Genomic DNA, 16,009 nt, shown 5'->3' on the forward strand with positions numbered 1-16,009 from the left:
ACATTCAGTAATGACGGAGAAACGTTAGATATTCCAACACACGTGTTCAATTGTCTAATATAATTGCATCCATCTCGGTGAGCTATGGTGAAAGGAGACATACCGTCATGTTGTCGTTTCCCATCTCCTATACAGTATTTATCGAATCGAAGTACATGCAGTGCTTTTTTTTTGCGTGTTGCATGGTTTTCAAATCTTCGTAATATGCAATCGTTCCAAAACATTGCATCACGGATTGTCTATTTGCTCAATTTAAAATCAGTGAGTATAAATTTATGTCCCTGGATTTTTGTTCAATTGGTGTGGTAAATGCACTATATGGGTACGTTAAGATATTTTTTACATTGGCATTCACTCTCGATTGTTCCGTATTTCACAGATATCTGGACACACTGCCGACGCACTTCAATGTTCATTGTGGCGTACGAATACTATCGGATTAGTGAAACCTATCGGCGTGAAATTGGTCACTGTATTTGCATTGGCTGGGACGTAATTAATTTACCTAGACAGGATTTCGTTGCAGATCACGTTTTTAATCCATCGAAATCTGAATACACATGTTTTCCAGTTCATGCAGTTATATGTTATAGGAATTTGGAACAAATTACCGAGTTTCAGCAAATTCATAATATAGTTAGCGATCAAATTTTATTGGTTAGATTAATTTAAAAAATTGCTTATGAGTTCTGTAACTAATACACAGAATACAAATAATTTAAGTACGCGGGTATAATATTGCATTCTTCTTTAATGGTTAAACGTCATAAGTTTGGGATAATAACCCTGTCACTGTAGATTTCAGTGTAGATGTTGCCTGTAGCATCAATGTAGAGCCAGTCATATTAGCCTCCATTTTGGATCTCTTGTATAGATCATGGCCATGAACTATACTACAGTAGATTTCGTCTTAGCTTGCAAATATTATTAAACGGTGTATCAAGATCAGTGAGAGGGATTTCGTGAAGATTAAACACCCCAACATCCCATACACAGTGTCTGTTCTGTATTTTATTAGTGACAACAACTAACAAAATAAATGCAAATGTAAGAAAATACCGAGCAGACACTGAGTATTAACTTTGCTGACAGCTAAGTGTCCATCTTAACATGAAACCTGGCGACCAGTCTCACTGATCGTGATACATATCTTAGTAATATGTGCAGACTAAGACGAAATCTCCCGTAATGTGCCGACTCAAAAAACATCATCGAAATACAATGCAAATTGGGCACTATATTTCCCGAATCTGTCGACTTATTTTAATTCGCTGCCTTCATAAATCACTTAGTGATTTAGACATCCCATTATTCGATCGATCCCTCTCTTTACTATAATTCTACAGCCTCGATAAATCAACACAAATAACCGCCTATATCTTTGTGTAACTCTTCACTGTAAATTTGCTAGCATCATTTAGTAACCAACCACACGGCGGCACGCAAATGGAAATGTTTTATTTCATTAAGATGTAGAAAGTGTTCTCACGTTACTCTAGATGTACCTACCTCGTCTATATCATTGAATGCCTCTATTTTATGCATCGTTAGTTCTAAAGTCGATATCTCGACCTCTGACTCTACTTACTTCATTGCAGCCCTTGAGGCTCTATCTGTGTCTTAAAGTGAAATACAATCAATATAAGCTGATACACACAATATTTGAAGGATACAAAACGTTAAAACGCCTTTTTAAAAAAATGAAATATTGAATCTTTGCTTTGTTGTTAAAGTCATATCTTTACATACGCACAATGCACTATAGTTGTGCAATTAATTTTAATAGTGGGATTTGATTTGTTACATTACATGTACTAGTGATAACCTTCAGAGTTTAATGTCTTAATTGAGGACAGCAAGTCTGCATCGTGCTGTTAGACTTACTTTTAATAGACTTACGATATATATATGCCGTGGGGGACGACCATAAAATATTGTCTTCTCTCTTTACATCATTTATTTTCCGTCTAGTCCGCCCTATATGCCTGTCTATGCCTGTCTATGCCTGCCTACATCTATTTGTGCCAGTCAATGTCCATCTTTTCCTGACCTATGTCCTGACTGTCTGCCACTGTCGCTCTTTCATCCATCCATCCATCCATCCATCCATCCATCCATCCATCCATCCATCCATCCATCCATCCATCCATCCATTCATATCTATCTATCTATCTATCTATCTATCTATCTATCTATCTATCTATCTATCTATCTATCTATCTATCTATCTATCTATGTCTGTCTGTCTGTCTGTCTGTCTGTCTGTCTGTCTGTCTGTCTGTCTATATCTCTCGGTCGGTCTGTCTGTCTGTCTGTCTGTCCGTCCGTCCGTCCGTCCGTCCGTCCGTCCGTCTGTCTGTCTGTCTGTCTGTCTGTCTGTCTGTCTGTCTGTCTGTCTGTCTGTCTGTCTGTCTGTCTGTCCGTCCGTATGTGACCATCTGCGGTACACTCTTTTTTTCTTTTGGCAAAAAAGAGAATAAAAGTAATCTGATATTTACTAGTATCGTTAGTTTCCTACATCTATGTTTACTACACACAGAATTGGTTATTTTCCTTTTTCCAACGACGATTTTCTTATGAACACTATGCGTATTTGAGAAAATGAGAAAATTCCATACATGTAAATTATGTCTTTATGTTTACATGTAAAAATTTTTAATTAACTTAATAGAGTCTCTTCATGAGAACGATTAGGAATACACATAGTACATGATATTCAGTGACTCAATTTGGACAAGAAGGGGAACACATACATAGACACATGTATTATGCAAACTCTTCTATTTTACAATATATGATGATCACTATCGAGCTTATTATGCCCCTTTTTATGGATTTGAGTTTTTCAATCTAAAAAGGATTTCTACGGGATTCATTCTGCCTGACAGACACAAGATAAATCACTGATACGACGTCACGTATGATCCCGAGAGACTTGAATTATGCATTGTAGCAAACAGACACATCTCATACCACTGTTCATAATCACAGGAATACATTTAAATATGCAGAACGCTTTGTTATGTTTCATTTTTCGTATTTAAAAAATACATATATCATCATCTTACTAATGATTTAATTCATTTACAATTTAACAATAATAACTTTATTACACAACTGCATCATCAGAGAATACAGTAAGGTGAACAACAACAACAACAACAACAACAACAACAACAACAACAACAACAACAACAACAACAACAACAATAATAATAAGTTACAATTTAACGGTAGAAATGTAACTGTCGTCAGAAGCCATAAAAATATGATCCAAGGTTTGAGTAAAAATTCCGTCATATGATGATTAGATACATTGTTTGGTTCGTTCACTGCTAGAGATGTATACAAATCTCTTTGTAAACATGTTCACTGGGAATGGGAAATGTTTAGACTATATGGCATTTGATACACATGATAACTCATAACAAATAAACAAAAAATAATAATAGAAAGTACATCAAACGTTGAACTGTGCTAATCTGTATATACTTGTTGTATATAGTTTAATATAATGAACGGCGTTTCTAACCAGATGCATCGTCAATATAGTCAGTGAAGTGGAAATGTCGAGTTCACATGAATCGTTCTGATACGGTGAGTTTTAATTAAATTGTGCTAGAAGGTTAAACCCCTGTGTTTCGTGCGAGAGGGAATTGGTCGTTCACTTAGAGAACATTTATATATAGAACAGTTCGTTGCCTCCAGTCACCTTTTACATTATATTGTATATTTACACGATTTGGTTAGGGAAACGCAGGCGCTTAAATTAATTTATCGCAAGTCAAGTCAAGTTTGCGGCCTTAGTCTGGATCTTTCACACTGCTCAGCGATGTGAGACTGATATTTGATAAAGAAAAATAATTTGAATATGGCACACAAATAAATATTTCATGTGTTTTCATTTATTCTTTCCATTCTGCATATTATCATAGCAGTATATAATATTTCCAGGTTTCCTTTATCAAAAGCCAGGAGGATAGGGGTTATATAAAAAGGTCAGACAGTGTGAAATGTGAAACAAATTCTCAAGAATTGTAAAACGAGTAAAACAGTACGACGGAGGCAAAATTTCCCTTTTGTCACATTACAGATTTAAAAAAAAATAAGAATAAGTTTCATACCAAATTCATGTACATGACATGGTTTTGAAACCTATGTATGTAGACATTCACACCACACGTGCGTGCGTGCAAGCATCTATCCAAAATATTTATGCTCGCACATAAACACACGCACGCACGCACGCACGCGCGCGCACGCGCACACACACACACACACCCACACACACACACACACACACACACACACACACACACACACACACAAGCTTATCATTTTAAAGATATCTGTTGTTTTTAACATTATAACTAACAGTAGTAATTTACCATAACCCCAACCCAACTCCAACCCCCAGCTCCAAGGCCTACTATGATTTCCGCATGGAACTGGCAGCTGGTCAATCAATTAATATTAACTTTGAAGTCAGCCATCCATCTCATTAACTTCCATAGACTATTTTCATTACAAATACAAAAACAGAAGTACACATGTATATACGATTAAGCCACACGATAGTGAAAATACGAATTGCTTGTTATCGGCTAATCGGTTCAGATACCCTGTGACAGCTATGTCAAAAACACTTGTTTGGTCCTAGGACCTTGCTGGGTAGACATACTACACAATCGCTGTAATCATGGTAATGGATGAAACTGTCCATTCAGAAATAATTGTATTTACGACGACGAGATACCATCACTATATTTGTGCGGTAGCAATCACATTTGTGGCGAATTCATGCTCCATTTAGTATATCTAGCTATCTCGTCGGGTGATTTAGACTGTGGTTTACTGTCTCAAATTAACAATGCCACGTCACAAAGAAATAACAGTATATGCATACAGAATAGCTCATATGTCCTGATTGAGAATAATTACCCAAGGAAGGTAAGCAAGGTAGTAGTGACTAAATCACTATACATGCCTTTCAAGTTTGTTGACTGTACATGTAAATAGGGATATTTAAAGATGTGAATAGTGCCTTGGACAAAATAACATATGTTTGCCCAAAATGTTCTGATACATATTAAACCGGCACAGATCGTATAAACATTTCTGTAGATTCAATGTACTAAGGCAATCATTTTCAAAGGTAACCAGTGCGTATTTTCCATAGCAATGCACATCGAATTGATGCCGTAAAAATCTCGGACGACGTGACAGGCGCCGCCGGTACGTCACTAGACACTCTGAATACAATTAGTACAAATGCAATAGAAATTACCATACATTAGCTTTGATGAAATCGAGTGTCACTTTAATTCTTATAACCAATTCAAAATAATTGCCAAAAGAAAGTTTACTATGGAGCTCTTGTTATTTTATCGACACCCTATACTGTAGGCAAGCCAATATAATATTGACAGAAATCAAAAGGAAATAATTGTATTAAGTTTTTAACATGAATAAGTAATTAATCTTTGTATTCTGTTTGGTTTATGTTTTGAAAAAACCAAAGATATTGTGATCTATTAAAGATATTTGATAAACATAGTTCATTTGACAGCAAGCTTGAGAAACAAAATAGATTAACAAAAGGTACATTGTACTAGGTTTCAAGGTATTACATACAGGCCGATCAATCTTTCTACCACAAGGGGGCGCTCTTCGTTGCGTATCTCTCTGCCAATACATGTATATTAGTATATCAACATTTTAAAATTACATGCCATCTTGGAAGTTAGTGTAGTGGTGCTAATATCAAATTTGAACATCCATTTTTGAAACTCAAGATGAAAATCAAAGTACCGACATTTCACATATACCAGAATGTTTGGGGCACTATTTCTTGTTACATCTCATGACATCAGGTTTTAAAATCAGATCAGAGCGGGAGCTAGAGAGCTAGAGAAGGCCAATACACAGGGAACAGAAAGTGAAATCATCAAACTCTCTAGTCTCCATTGACAATAGCAACATGTAGTACATACAATTGAAACTGACGCAACATAGATTAAGTACATATTATTTATTCTAATTTATGTAAATCAATTCATGAATATGGTGATACACCACAAATACATATAACAAAACATTATACTAACAACAAAATTACAACATAACATTCATGGTTCATATTACAATGTAACTAGGTTTGGAACTTGCTATAAAAAAGCAACACAACATGAAAACAAGTCGTGGTGAAATCTACACAATATATCTATGTATCCATGCAGCATGATAAAATCAGATGGCTTCTACTTTATTGATGATATAGTCAACTCTTTCTACTAAACATACACTATTCATAGCTTGCCTTGTAATGTAGTACCGTACATACTAATAGCATTATGGGTGTTAAACTTTAGGTGATGCTGATGAACTCTAACTTACATTCTTCATCCAATCCAATGTTGTTATTCTCATAGAAAGCGATGTCTAGTGTTCTTCAAGTGTGCCTTATATAAACCTGTATGGTGAACTTAACCTGCACTGAGATACAAGTACATTACAGCAATGTGTATCAACATCACTGACAAGTGAATTATATATACAACATAGTATATATCAGGTTTCAAAGTGTTGATTACAGTGAGGTCACCACTGCGAAAATTTAAACATTTCTAAGCAACTATATGATTAAACTTCACCATGTACCTTTTAATGATGATTACTGTCAAAGTATCATCTATATATGGATATCAGTCTATAGACTGCAATATCATCTATATATGGATATCAGTCTATAGACTGCAATATCATCTATAAATGGATATCAGTCTATAGACTGCAATATCATCTATACATGGATATCAGTCTATAGACTGCAATATCATCTATACATGGATATCAGACTATAGACTGCAATATCATCTATATATGGATATCAGACTATAGACTGCAATATCATCTATATATGGATAGCAGTCTATAGACTGCAATATCATCTATAAATGGATATCAGTCTATAGACTGCAATATCATCTATACATGGATATCAGTCTATAGACTGCAATATCGTCTATATGGGTATCAGTCTATAGAGTGCATATTATCTATAAATGGATATCAGTCTATAGACTGCAATATCATCTGTACATGGATATCAGTCTATAGACTGCAATATCATCTATATATGGATATCATATCTATAGACTGCACTATCATCATAATATGGATAACTATAACTTGTGAAAATATCATAATATCATATGTATATGTACAAGAACTAAATATGACATCCAGTATCTGGAAATACGAACATTTCAAATATCATCACTCATTACATAAAATACTTTCAATAAAACTTACAATATGGTATAAAAAAAGTCTTAGGATAAATAATTTGATAGCCTTATTTGGGAAAGTAATAAGAGTTATGTAGCTTTAACTTTTTTAATCAAAAATGCATTATTTACTCATGCACCGAGGAATGTAATTTGTAGCTATGTTTTGTTGACATGAGTGTCATTCATGATGCTGGTGGAGCTATAGCAAGAAATGTTGATGGACTCTCAGCCCTAAACAAGGCCTGTAACTCATAAAAGAGCAAGTGAGAAGGCGCCAACATCCATGCCAAGCCGTTTAAAATGAATCAAAATATTACAAAAATTAGCATTACTCCTGTCATTTCAAGTTTAATTGTTTACGATGTGCTTTTCAGTTTCCATAATGTTACTGTAATGTTGTACTTACGACACATGGCTGGACATGTCACTAGTTCATGTCACTGCATCTCAGCCACCAGAGGGCGCTATTCACAATAAAGGTGTATCTTTTGATAAAACAGAACTAACACACTACTGATAAGCTACGATTTTGAAAATATACCATACTACTACTATAAAGAAGAAACCAACTTTTGGAGGGAATTACACAACCATTACAGTTCTTGATCTCATCCCTGAGAAACCTAACAATGGTTTACAGAGTGCATAGGTAAGTCTTCTCACCCCTCTATCCTAAATGTCGCAGTCTGACCTTCATATAACATGAAAAGATCAGGTGAAACCATTCAGCATAGAGGGGTGATAACTGATGTATTGAAGTTTTTTATGGGGCAATATTGAGTTACATAAGTCAAGGAAGAAAAAAAGCAAACATGCTAATGCTGGTGTAGATTAATGGAAGTATAAACAACTAGTAAACATTTCAGGACTTGAACTGAAAACAACTTAGAATAGCAGACATCGGAACTTGACAATCTTTCTTGTATAGAACCATTAATAAAGTTCTTTAAGCAATAAAATATGAGAATGAGGTTTTTTCCAACTGTCATTCGTGAATATTAATCATGTTTATTTTTTCAAACAGGCAAGTTTTGCGTTGATAGCAAATTATGATATGGAAGCTAAACCACATCAATTGCCAACAACACAATGACCACACAAAATAAAAACTCTTTAAAAGGTAAATTTTGCATTGGCAGCAAATTTAAAGAGTTTAAAATGTTTGAAGTGGTTGAAAAATTGCTTAAAATGTGAAATCAAACTTGTACCCAGATTGCTCTATAAATGACTGTCCACAAATAGAAGACTGGGGTTACATTACTTCCATAGTCTGTAAGGTATGCCATGACGGTGCGCCCTCACACATCGGCCAACCCCTACCTGTGAGAGGAGGCCGGTGAGGGCGAAACGTCACGACGTATCATACAGTCTAATTACACTATCATAAAAATACTACCTTCTATAACTGACTGCATAGTGTTAGAATTACTGTAAATTTAAGTACATTCACTGGTATACCTAAATATTTAAAACAAGCATCACCTCATATCATAATCTGTCCTCCCTCTCACCTAATGCAATAGACTGACTCTACAATCAGTATCTTTGGGTCATACCATGTTTGTAACATAATATGGGGATGACAGGTATGACCAAGACATCAAAGTAACACAATTTGTCAAGGCAGTTATGTTAATAATTACATTTACAAACAATTGTAAGAATAATATGGTACACATTGTACATACAATATTTATCACATTTTTAAACTGAAAATATTTCGATTTCATGTGATTGGCAAGGTCTTAAATTTAATATATTCAAATTCAAAAAGAATTGCACATTTTAATGTGAATGGATTTTTATATAACCCAACCAAGTGAAGGTTACACTGCAATTCAAATGTTAGGCATTCACTGACTTGTTTAATGCTCTGGAAAAATTAATAAATTTGTAACTTTTGAAAAAAAGTAAATGTAATCAAGCTAGTCAGGGTGTCTACAAAACCATGAACTTGAATTTGATTGTGACCGTGTTGGTGTATAAGTAACTCGGTGAAAAAAACACCACAATGTAGGAGTGGACAATTATTTGTCCGAACATTTACATCAAACGACAATAGGCACTGAGAATCACACAGTGAACATTACTGACTGCATTGAAGTACAAGGTGATAATCTGATTTACAAATACTTTGCATTGTCTAGTTTTACAATGGCATCAACCAATAAATGCAATGCCATGTACATACAACTGAAAACTACACAGCCAAATGATTACAAGCCCTGTTCCACAACTGGGCTGCTACAGTGTTGTAGCATGGTGAAACAGCCATGTAAGAACAGACCAGTTACATGGCTGTGGTTACTATGTTGTAACATCAATGTTCAGCAACACTGCAACAGCACTGCTACAGATCTGCTAGACTTTAGTAATGTATAGGTAAGGTATGACACTATTTATGTCACAGAGGGCTTCTAAAAATAATCTGTCACCACATATCAATGAAATGACTGAAGCATACAGGTAATCGTCAAAGTATTAATTTTGTATTAATAATTGGCCAAATTAGTCAATGTAACTTTGGAAGAAATCTCACAAGTCTACAATAGCTATCAAATATACAAATCAATAAAGGTAAATAAACAAAACTCTTAAGTAGCTGCCCCTTTCAAAAATCCAAAAATCACGACACTTGGTAATATCAGAAAATCACAACACTTGGTTTTGTGAAAGCAGTATACTAGAACACTGTTTTCATACATTAAAGTCGAATGAGAAAATAAATTACACATCTTGAAAATGGGGAAATATATTAGAAACGACTTATCCAGCAGATTTTTTTTACTGCTGTGTATATCCTTTTAGTGGTCTGAGATATAATATAGCACACAAAGTGGATAACTGCTTTCTTCTCATCTTTCTCAAAGAAAATAACCAGGATTATAAACAACAAGGTAACATTTGACAGACATGCTACAATTAGTTAAAGTTACTACAAAGACAAACATATATTTGAAGTTTCCAGTGTGTGACATACAATGTTGAGGTCTACAACATGATGATCAGCTGCATTAACAACTTGAGAAAACATGACAATATGATTGCACCTGAGTTCTATGTCATAACACATTTACAAATATAACAAATTCACCTGCTAAAAACACACACACACATCAATATTCACTTCTAACTTAACGAAAATATTCAGTGATCTACACTTTCAGTATAATAATGTATTTGTAATCTATGGATGTTTCACCAATTCTCTATAATATTGCTTATTTTTAACTCCTAGTTAGTTGTGCTAAACTTTTGTAAGTAAAACTCAAATGTTTATCCCAAAGACCATGTATTTACCATATGTCAAATCTCTAAAAATCTTTCAATGATTTTGTAATATTTAGGTCTTGATGAACTTCATTTAGAGTCTTTCCTAGTCCTAGCCTGGTAAGCTATCACTTATCTACAACATGCATTATAGAAATACACAAGAAAACTTGAAGTTGAACCCACAGTCTATTTTCTTAGAATCATTATGCTTGGGTTACATGTGCAAATTTACACATTAGCCTGCACACTAATACAGTGTGTGGTGATCCTCTCTGAGAATTTAAAATGTTACCACTGTGATTGTTTACTATACTGTATACCATTTGGTACACAGAAAATAACCCTCTAAGGGTTACCAAGTCATTCATAAAGACAACACTTAAATTTCATCCTCAATCAAATAGAATGTACTACATTGCCATATACTGATACAGATTGTGATCAACAGTGCAAAGCAATAGTGCACCCTCCACTGAAACTTTGAAAGACAACAGTTTGTTGTTGTGCATCAAAATGATATAAACTAAATTTTCTTGTGAATCACCACATAGTAAGAGATAAGGTGAACACCAAATTTGATGGGTCACAAGAAATTGTTGTCAAATTGGCTTAGAGGGCAAACTGTGCCACAATATAGCAGTCAACATCCATGCATTTATCTTAATCGCAAATATGACGATACATTGATTGTGTTTACTGACCATCCAAATAATTTAACTGTTGTCATATACCTTAATCAAACCAATCAACTCACTGATGCATGTGTATACATCATATCATTCTTATACAGCAGATAAGTGTACTGACTCTGGAAACACTATTCATCTCCACTCTTAGTGTGTTGACAGTCAAAATTGTGGATGTCAAACAAATTCCTATCCAGTATGATCTTAACATTGGGATATAAAATATAAAATGTGAACTTTCTATTTCCTTGGTATTAAAGCATGGGATTATATGGTAATCATTCCAGCATTTATGGAATGTACCATTTTTCATTACATTTCCTCATGATTGGCTTATCAATGACACCAATAATGACTTTCGGAAAGGACAGAAATTTGTGAAACACCAAACAATGAAAAGCCACAGTAGTTTTTGATTCACTGGCAGTATTCTTGCACAAAGATTAACTGCTCTGTACTTTTATGCGATGCCTTTCAGACTCAGTACCATACAAGGTACACTGAAAGATTCATCGTTGCTTTTATACATATCTAGTAGAGGAGTGGGCTGTCATGTTTCCTCTTTATGTAACTAGTAGTGGAGCGGTGGTTACATAAACAGAAACGGTGAGAAATCATTCAATTTACCAAGTAAAAAGAAATATTATAATTCTCAACAAACTATTCAACATTCTCATGAATTCTTTTATGCTATCAAACAACCAATGTTGAAACTGGAATCAACAAGCTTTTGTTTCAAACTTTGCACAAAGAGATCACATCACGGTTGGCATATTATACTACATGTATTTGCATTACATTAACATGCTGAACAAGATATACATTTATAAACTTGTACAAATTGAAAACATGGTAGACATCACACAATGGAAACACTAACACACTAAATTTGATAATATGTACATCATTTTTGTAGTTATTTTGTAATACACTGTTGGTATTTTAAGTACTGTTATTTTCATGTTGAGAATGTAGCTCTGGAAGAAGAGACATACTGGTGATAGTGGTAGCAGGGAGGGGTGTGTATGATAAGGTTTCATGAACTTCATGCATTACTATAGTACATACAGTGTACAGCTTAGGATTATTGGGCTGGTTTTAACTGGCTTCATATTTCCCCAGATGTTTGTAAATGATTATGTATCCATCTTCCTTACAAAGAAGAAGTTGTGTTCCTGAAGATGCAAGATTGAATCTAAGAAAAAGATCTGTAGTTTTTAACAAACTTGTGTACTCATTGGTCAAGTTCATTTTGGAACACCGATATTTACCAATCAGAAGAAAGCTTATATAATCTTCATCCTGCTAAACATGGACCCGACGCTTCTTTTACCCATCAGATGGCTCAGAGGGACAAGCACAGATCTCAGTCATTGACATTTACAAAACTCAGTCCATATAAATGTATTCACTTTCCATATTCGAAGAAAGGTCAAAGGTCAAGGTCACATATATGTGATGTTATTCCTGGTGGTCATCATCTCCATCATCTGTTATCAAAATTTCAGAGTATCGGATGTCTTCTCGGTTGTACTTGTTGGCAGTGACTTTTTGATACAGTGCCCTCACTGATACCACTAAACCCACGATAATGATGATGATGGCAAGTACAATACCTGCAATGGCACGAGGTGTCAGCTGGGATATCACAGTTGGATGCTGGAAATTTAAAACACATAAACATCATTTATAGTTGCTCAGGATAATCAAATAATCAAGGTTTGCATGGTTATATATCTTTGATACTGTGGGCTGGGCTGGGGTGGAGTGGAGAGTGGCAGTGGTTGGGAGTGTGATGTGTGAGCTTTAATACCATGGGGGTGGAGTGGGGTGCACGGTGGGGGTTGATGGATGTGGTATGTTATGTTGTGTGTGTGTGGTTATGTATCTATTAATACTGCAGGGTTGGGGTTGGTGGATGGAATGTGTTGTCTGTCTATGTGTTAATATTGCTTGCACAATAACCAATGCAGATAATCATAATGCATACATATACTTTCTAAACTCAATTTGATGTAGTGTTTTGTAGGCCTTTTCGTGCAAATCAATCAATTATTATGCTTGCCTTATGAATATTTACTCATAATATCTTCCTTCTCTCTTCTTGTTATATTTTAAAACATTCACAAAATCAACCCAACCAATTCTAGGTATTAAAACATGTTACTGTCACAATAACATGTTATAATGAAGGTGTATGGTATAACTTAATAATAAAAACATGACAATATTAATAAAGTTAGTAATTCTCTAGCAATTAGTTTATGTTATTGATTTTTATATTACCATCTCAATGCGGTGGCAAATGTGTAAAACTGTTTAACACCAATAAAACAAATCTGCATGACTCTATGCAATTATTTTATGAACATCATTTCTATCCTGTTACATCAATAATAACATTTCAATTACTTTTCTAAAATTCTCAAACAAATATTCATGAATGTATGTATTTTTAAGCTTGTGTGAATGCTAAAAATTCTATGTAGAGTATTTTTGTGTGGATGCTAATAACTCTATGTAGAGTATTTTTGTGTGGATACTAATAACTCTATGTAGAGTATTTTTGTGTGGATGCTAATAATTCTATGTAGAGTATTTTTGTGTGGATGCTAATAATTCTATGTAGAGTATTTTTGTGTGGATGTTGATAAATCTATTCATAGTATTTTTGTGAACTGGTTTCACTGGAATTAATTATAGTACATTTTCAATATATTCCATGACCTAAACTGTTACCTAGCAACCACTTGATGGTAACAGAATTTGTCTCACTGAACTGTTGAATGTTTGGATATCCCAATGAGACTAATAGAGTGGCCTTCAAAATATCAATGTTTACCCTATCAATGAATATGATTGATCTAGAGTGTAAACATGGATGTACTGTTTAATAATACAATATACTACATCCATGCATAGTGTAAAATACTAAGCTGGGTTTTGAGATAGACACATTTCTGGTTTCTGGGTGACAAAACCTGTAATCTGTTGGAAATGTCAATAAATAAACACAGTGGAAACATGGTGTGTGTGACCATGGATGTTTTATACATATAATACATCCATGGTGTGACCTACAAGTCTAAAAGCTATATTATACCTAGTTGTAAGTAAGTATTTGAACAGAAAATATGGAATTTAAAAGCGAGTCATTCTATGCATCTATATAATACTGTTTCTGCAGTGCTCAAATTAAAGTCAAGAATCACTGTTATTTTCCTCAATTTTTCATATATAGAGCTTTTGCAGGTAGAATGATATAATTCTCTAATATTTTCACCATTCAGCTGGAAAATGCTTGTGATATTTTAAGTGGGTTGTCACTACTTGAGCACTCGTCTTTGACTCATTGTGACAAGGCATGTCACTCGTTGACAACTGACAGAGCAAAGAAAAATATCAGGGAACATTATATTTACTAGACAAAAAATGTCGTGTTTACTTAAACTTGGATGACATTTTGACATGTGACTGCTACTGTTTTGAGGACTACCTATCCTGCTTGCTGACAGTGCACGGTCTAGATTATTGACATGAAGGGACGACTTACTGGAGTATGCAAGCGGGACTAACTAAGGACTACCATGATAAATAAAATTTAAAAATGTGTAAGTCACTGTTATGCATAGCTATAGGGACGAGATACTAATTTCAGTTGATTTCGATGCAGATATTTTGACATTTTTTTTTACATACCACAGAATTTATACCTTTCTCATGTCTTGTCAAATCAAACAACTGAATTTCTAGGCAAAAATAGGTAAACCCACAGTCCACAGGACAAAAATTATGAGTATTCGTCAAAAATAATATATACATACCCATCAAATGAGCCATCCCGTAAGTCATGCCATTAACCCCAGTCAAATTATCACTTAGACAGGGTCAATTACTAGTACGCTTAGACAATATTAAATATTCATAATGCCTTTTAATTACATTGCAATTTTGATAGCTGTTAGCTTACCTCTGTTGATGGGACAGCGACGTCTTCTATATCTGCCCTAACACTAGCGACACTCGTGTCGTTAGACGTCGCTAGTAAATGTCTCAGTGTATCTTTCATTTTTCCTCCAATTTAACCAACTGTACAATGTCCTTTCTACGTATTCCTATGAACTCATTTGAGCCACCATTCATCCACAGTTATAACCTCAAAACTACGGCTGACCACTGTGTGAGCCTTCCGTTGAACTGGAGTGGAAAAAACCAACGCTGTTTACGTGTACAGAAAACCTCAAATCTGTGTAGACGTCTGTAAAACATAGGCTGGGAGGACAAAGAACTGAAACAACATTTGATATATTCTGGTTACAGTCCAAAACCAAAACCAAACTAAAGATAAAATTGACAGAATCTCTCGAAGGGTACTTGCTTCCTGTCTTCCTTCATAGAATCGGCCATCTTAACTAAATGGTTCTTGACCTAGTGAGGGCGCACTATATAATTCATAAAACGTACATCGCATCGCTGTGTTACTCCGATCCGATGGTACATGGTAGTCAAAAGGTAGCCACATAAAAGTATATTTGGGATGGAGGATTATGTGTGTAGCAGAACTGAGCCAATAATAATTTTTTTCAGCCATTATGGCAGCTCAACCTTTTGTTTTCATGAGCAATTTTTCATTATGAGATATATTTTCTTTTCTCTTCACCTCAATGAAATATATTTTTGTTGCAGTGAACATCTACAACCTTGTCAATAAAATGGCTGTTTTTTATAGTCAAATTGGTTGCTAAAATTTAATAAGAA

At 34.6% G+C, this 16,009-nt stretch overlaps 1 long non-coding RNA gene across 1 annotated transcript; it reads right to left on the reverse strand.

Moving 5' to 3' along the window:
- Nucleotides 1-6,922: 6,922 nt before the first annotated feature.
- On the reverse strand, nucleotides 6,923-15,643 carry LOC144433643 (uncharacterized). Its single transcript, XR_013480799.1, has 2 exons — nucleotides 15,222-15,643; nucleotides 6,923-12,910 (listed from the first exon to the last, which is right to left on the reverse strand). It is a non-coding gene; the product is annotated as an uncharacterized LOC144433643 (long non-coding RNA).
- Between the last annotated feature and the right edge of the window lie 366 nt (nucleotides 15,644-16,009).

The sequence above is a fragment of the Glandiceps talaboti genome, chromosome 4 (assembly GCF_964340395.1).
Source record: "Glandiceps talaboti chromosome 4, keGlaTala1.1, whole genome shotgun sequence".
In the NCBI taxonomy this organism is placed as follows: Eukaryota; Metazoa; Hemichordata; class Enteropneusta; family Spengelidae; genus Glandiceps; species Glandiceps talaboti.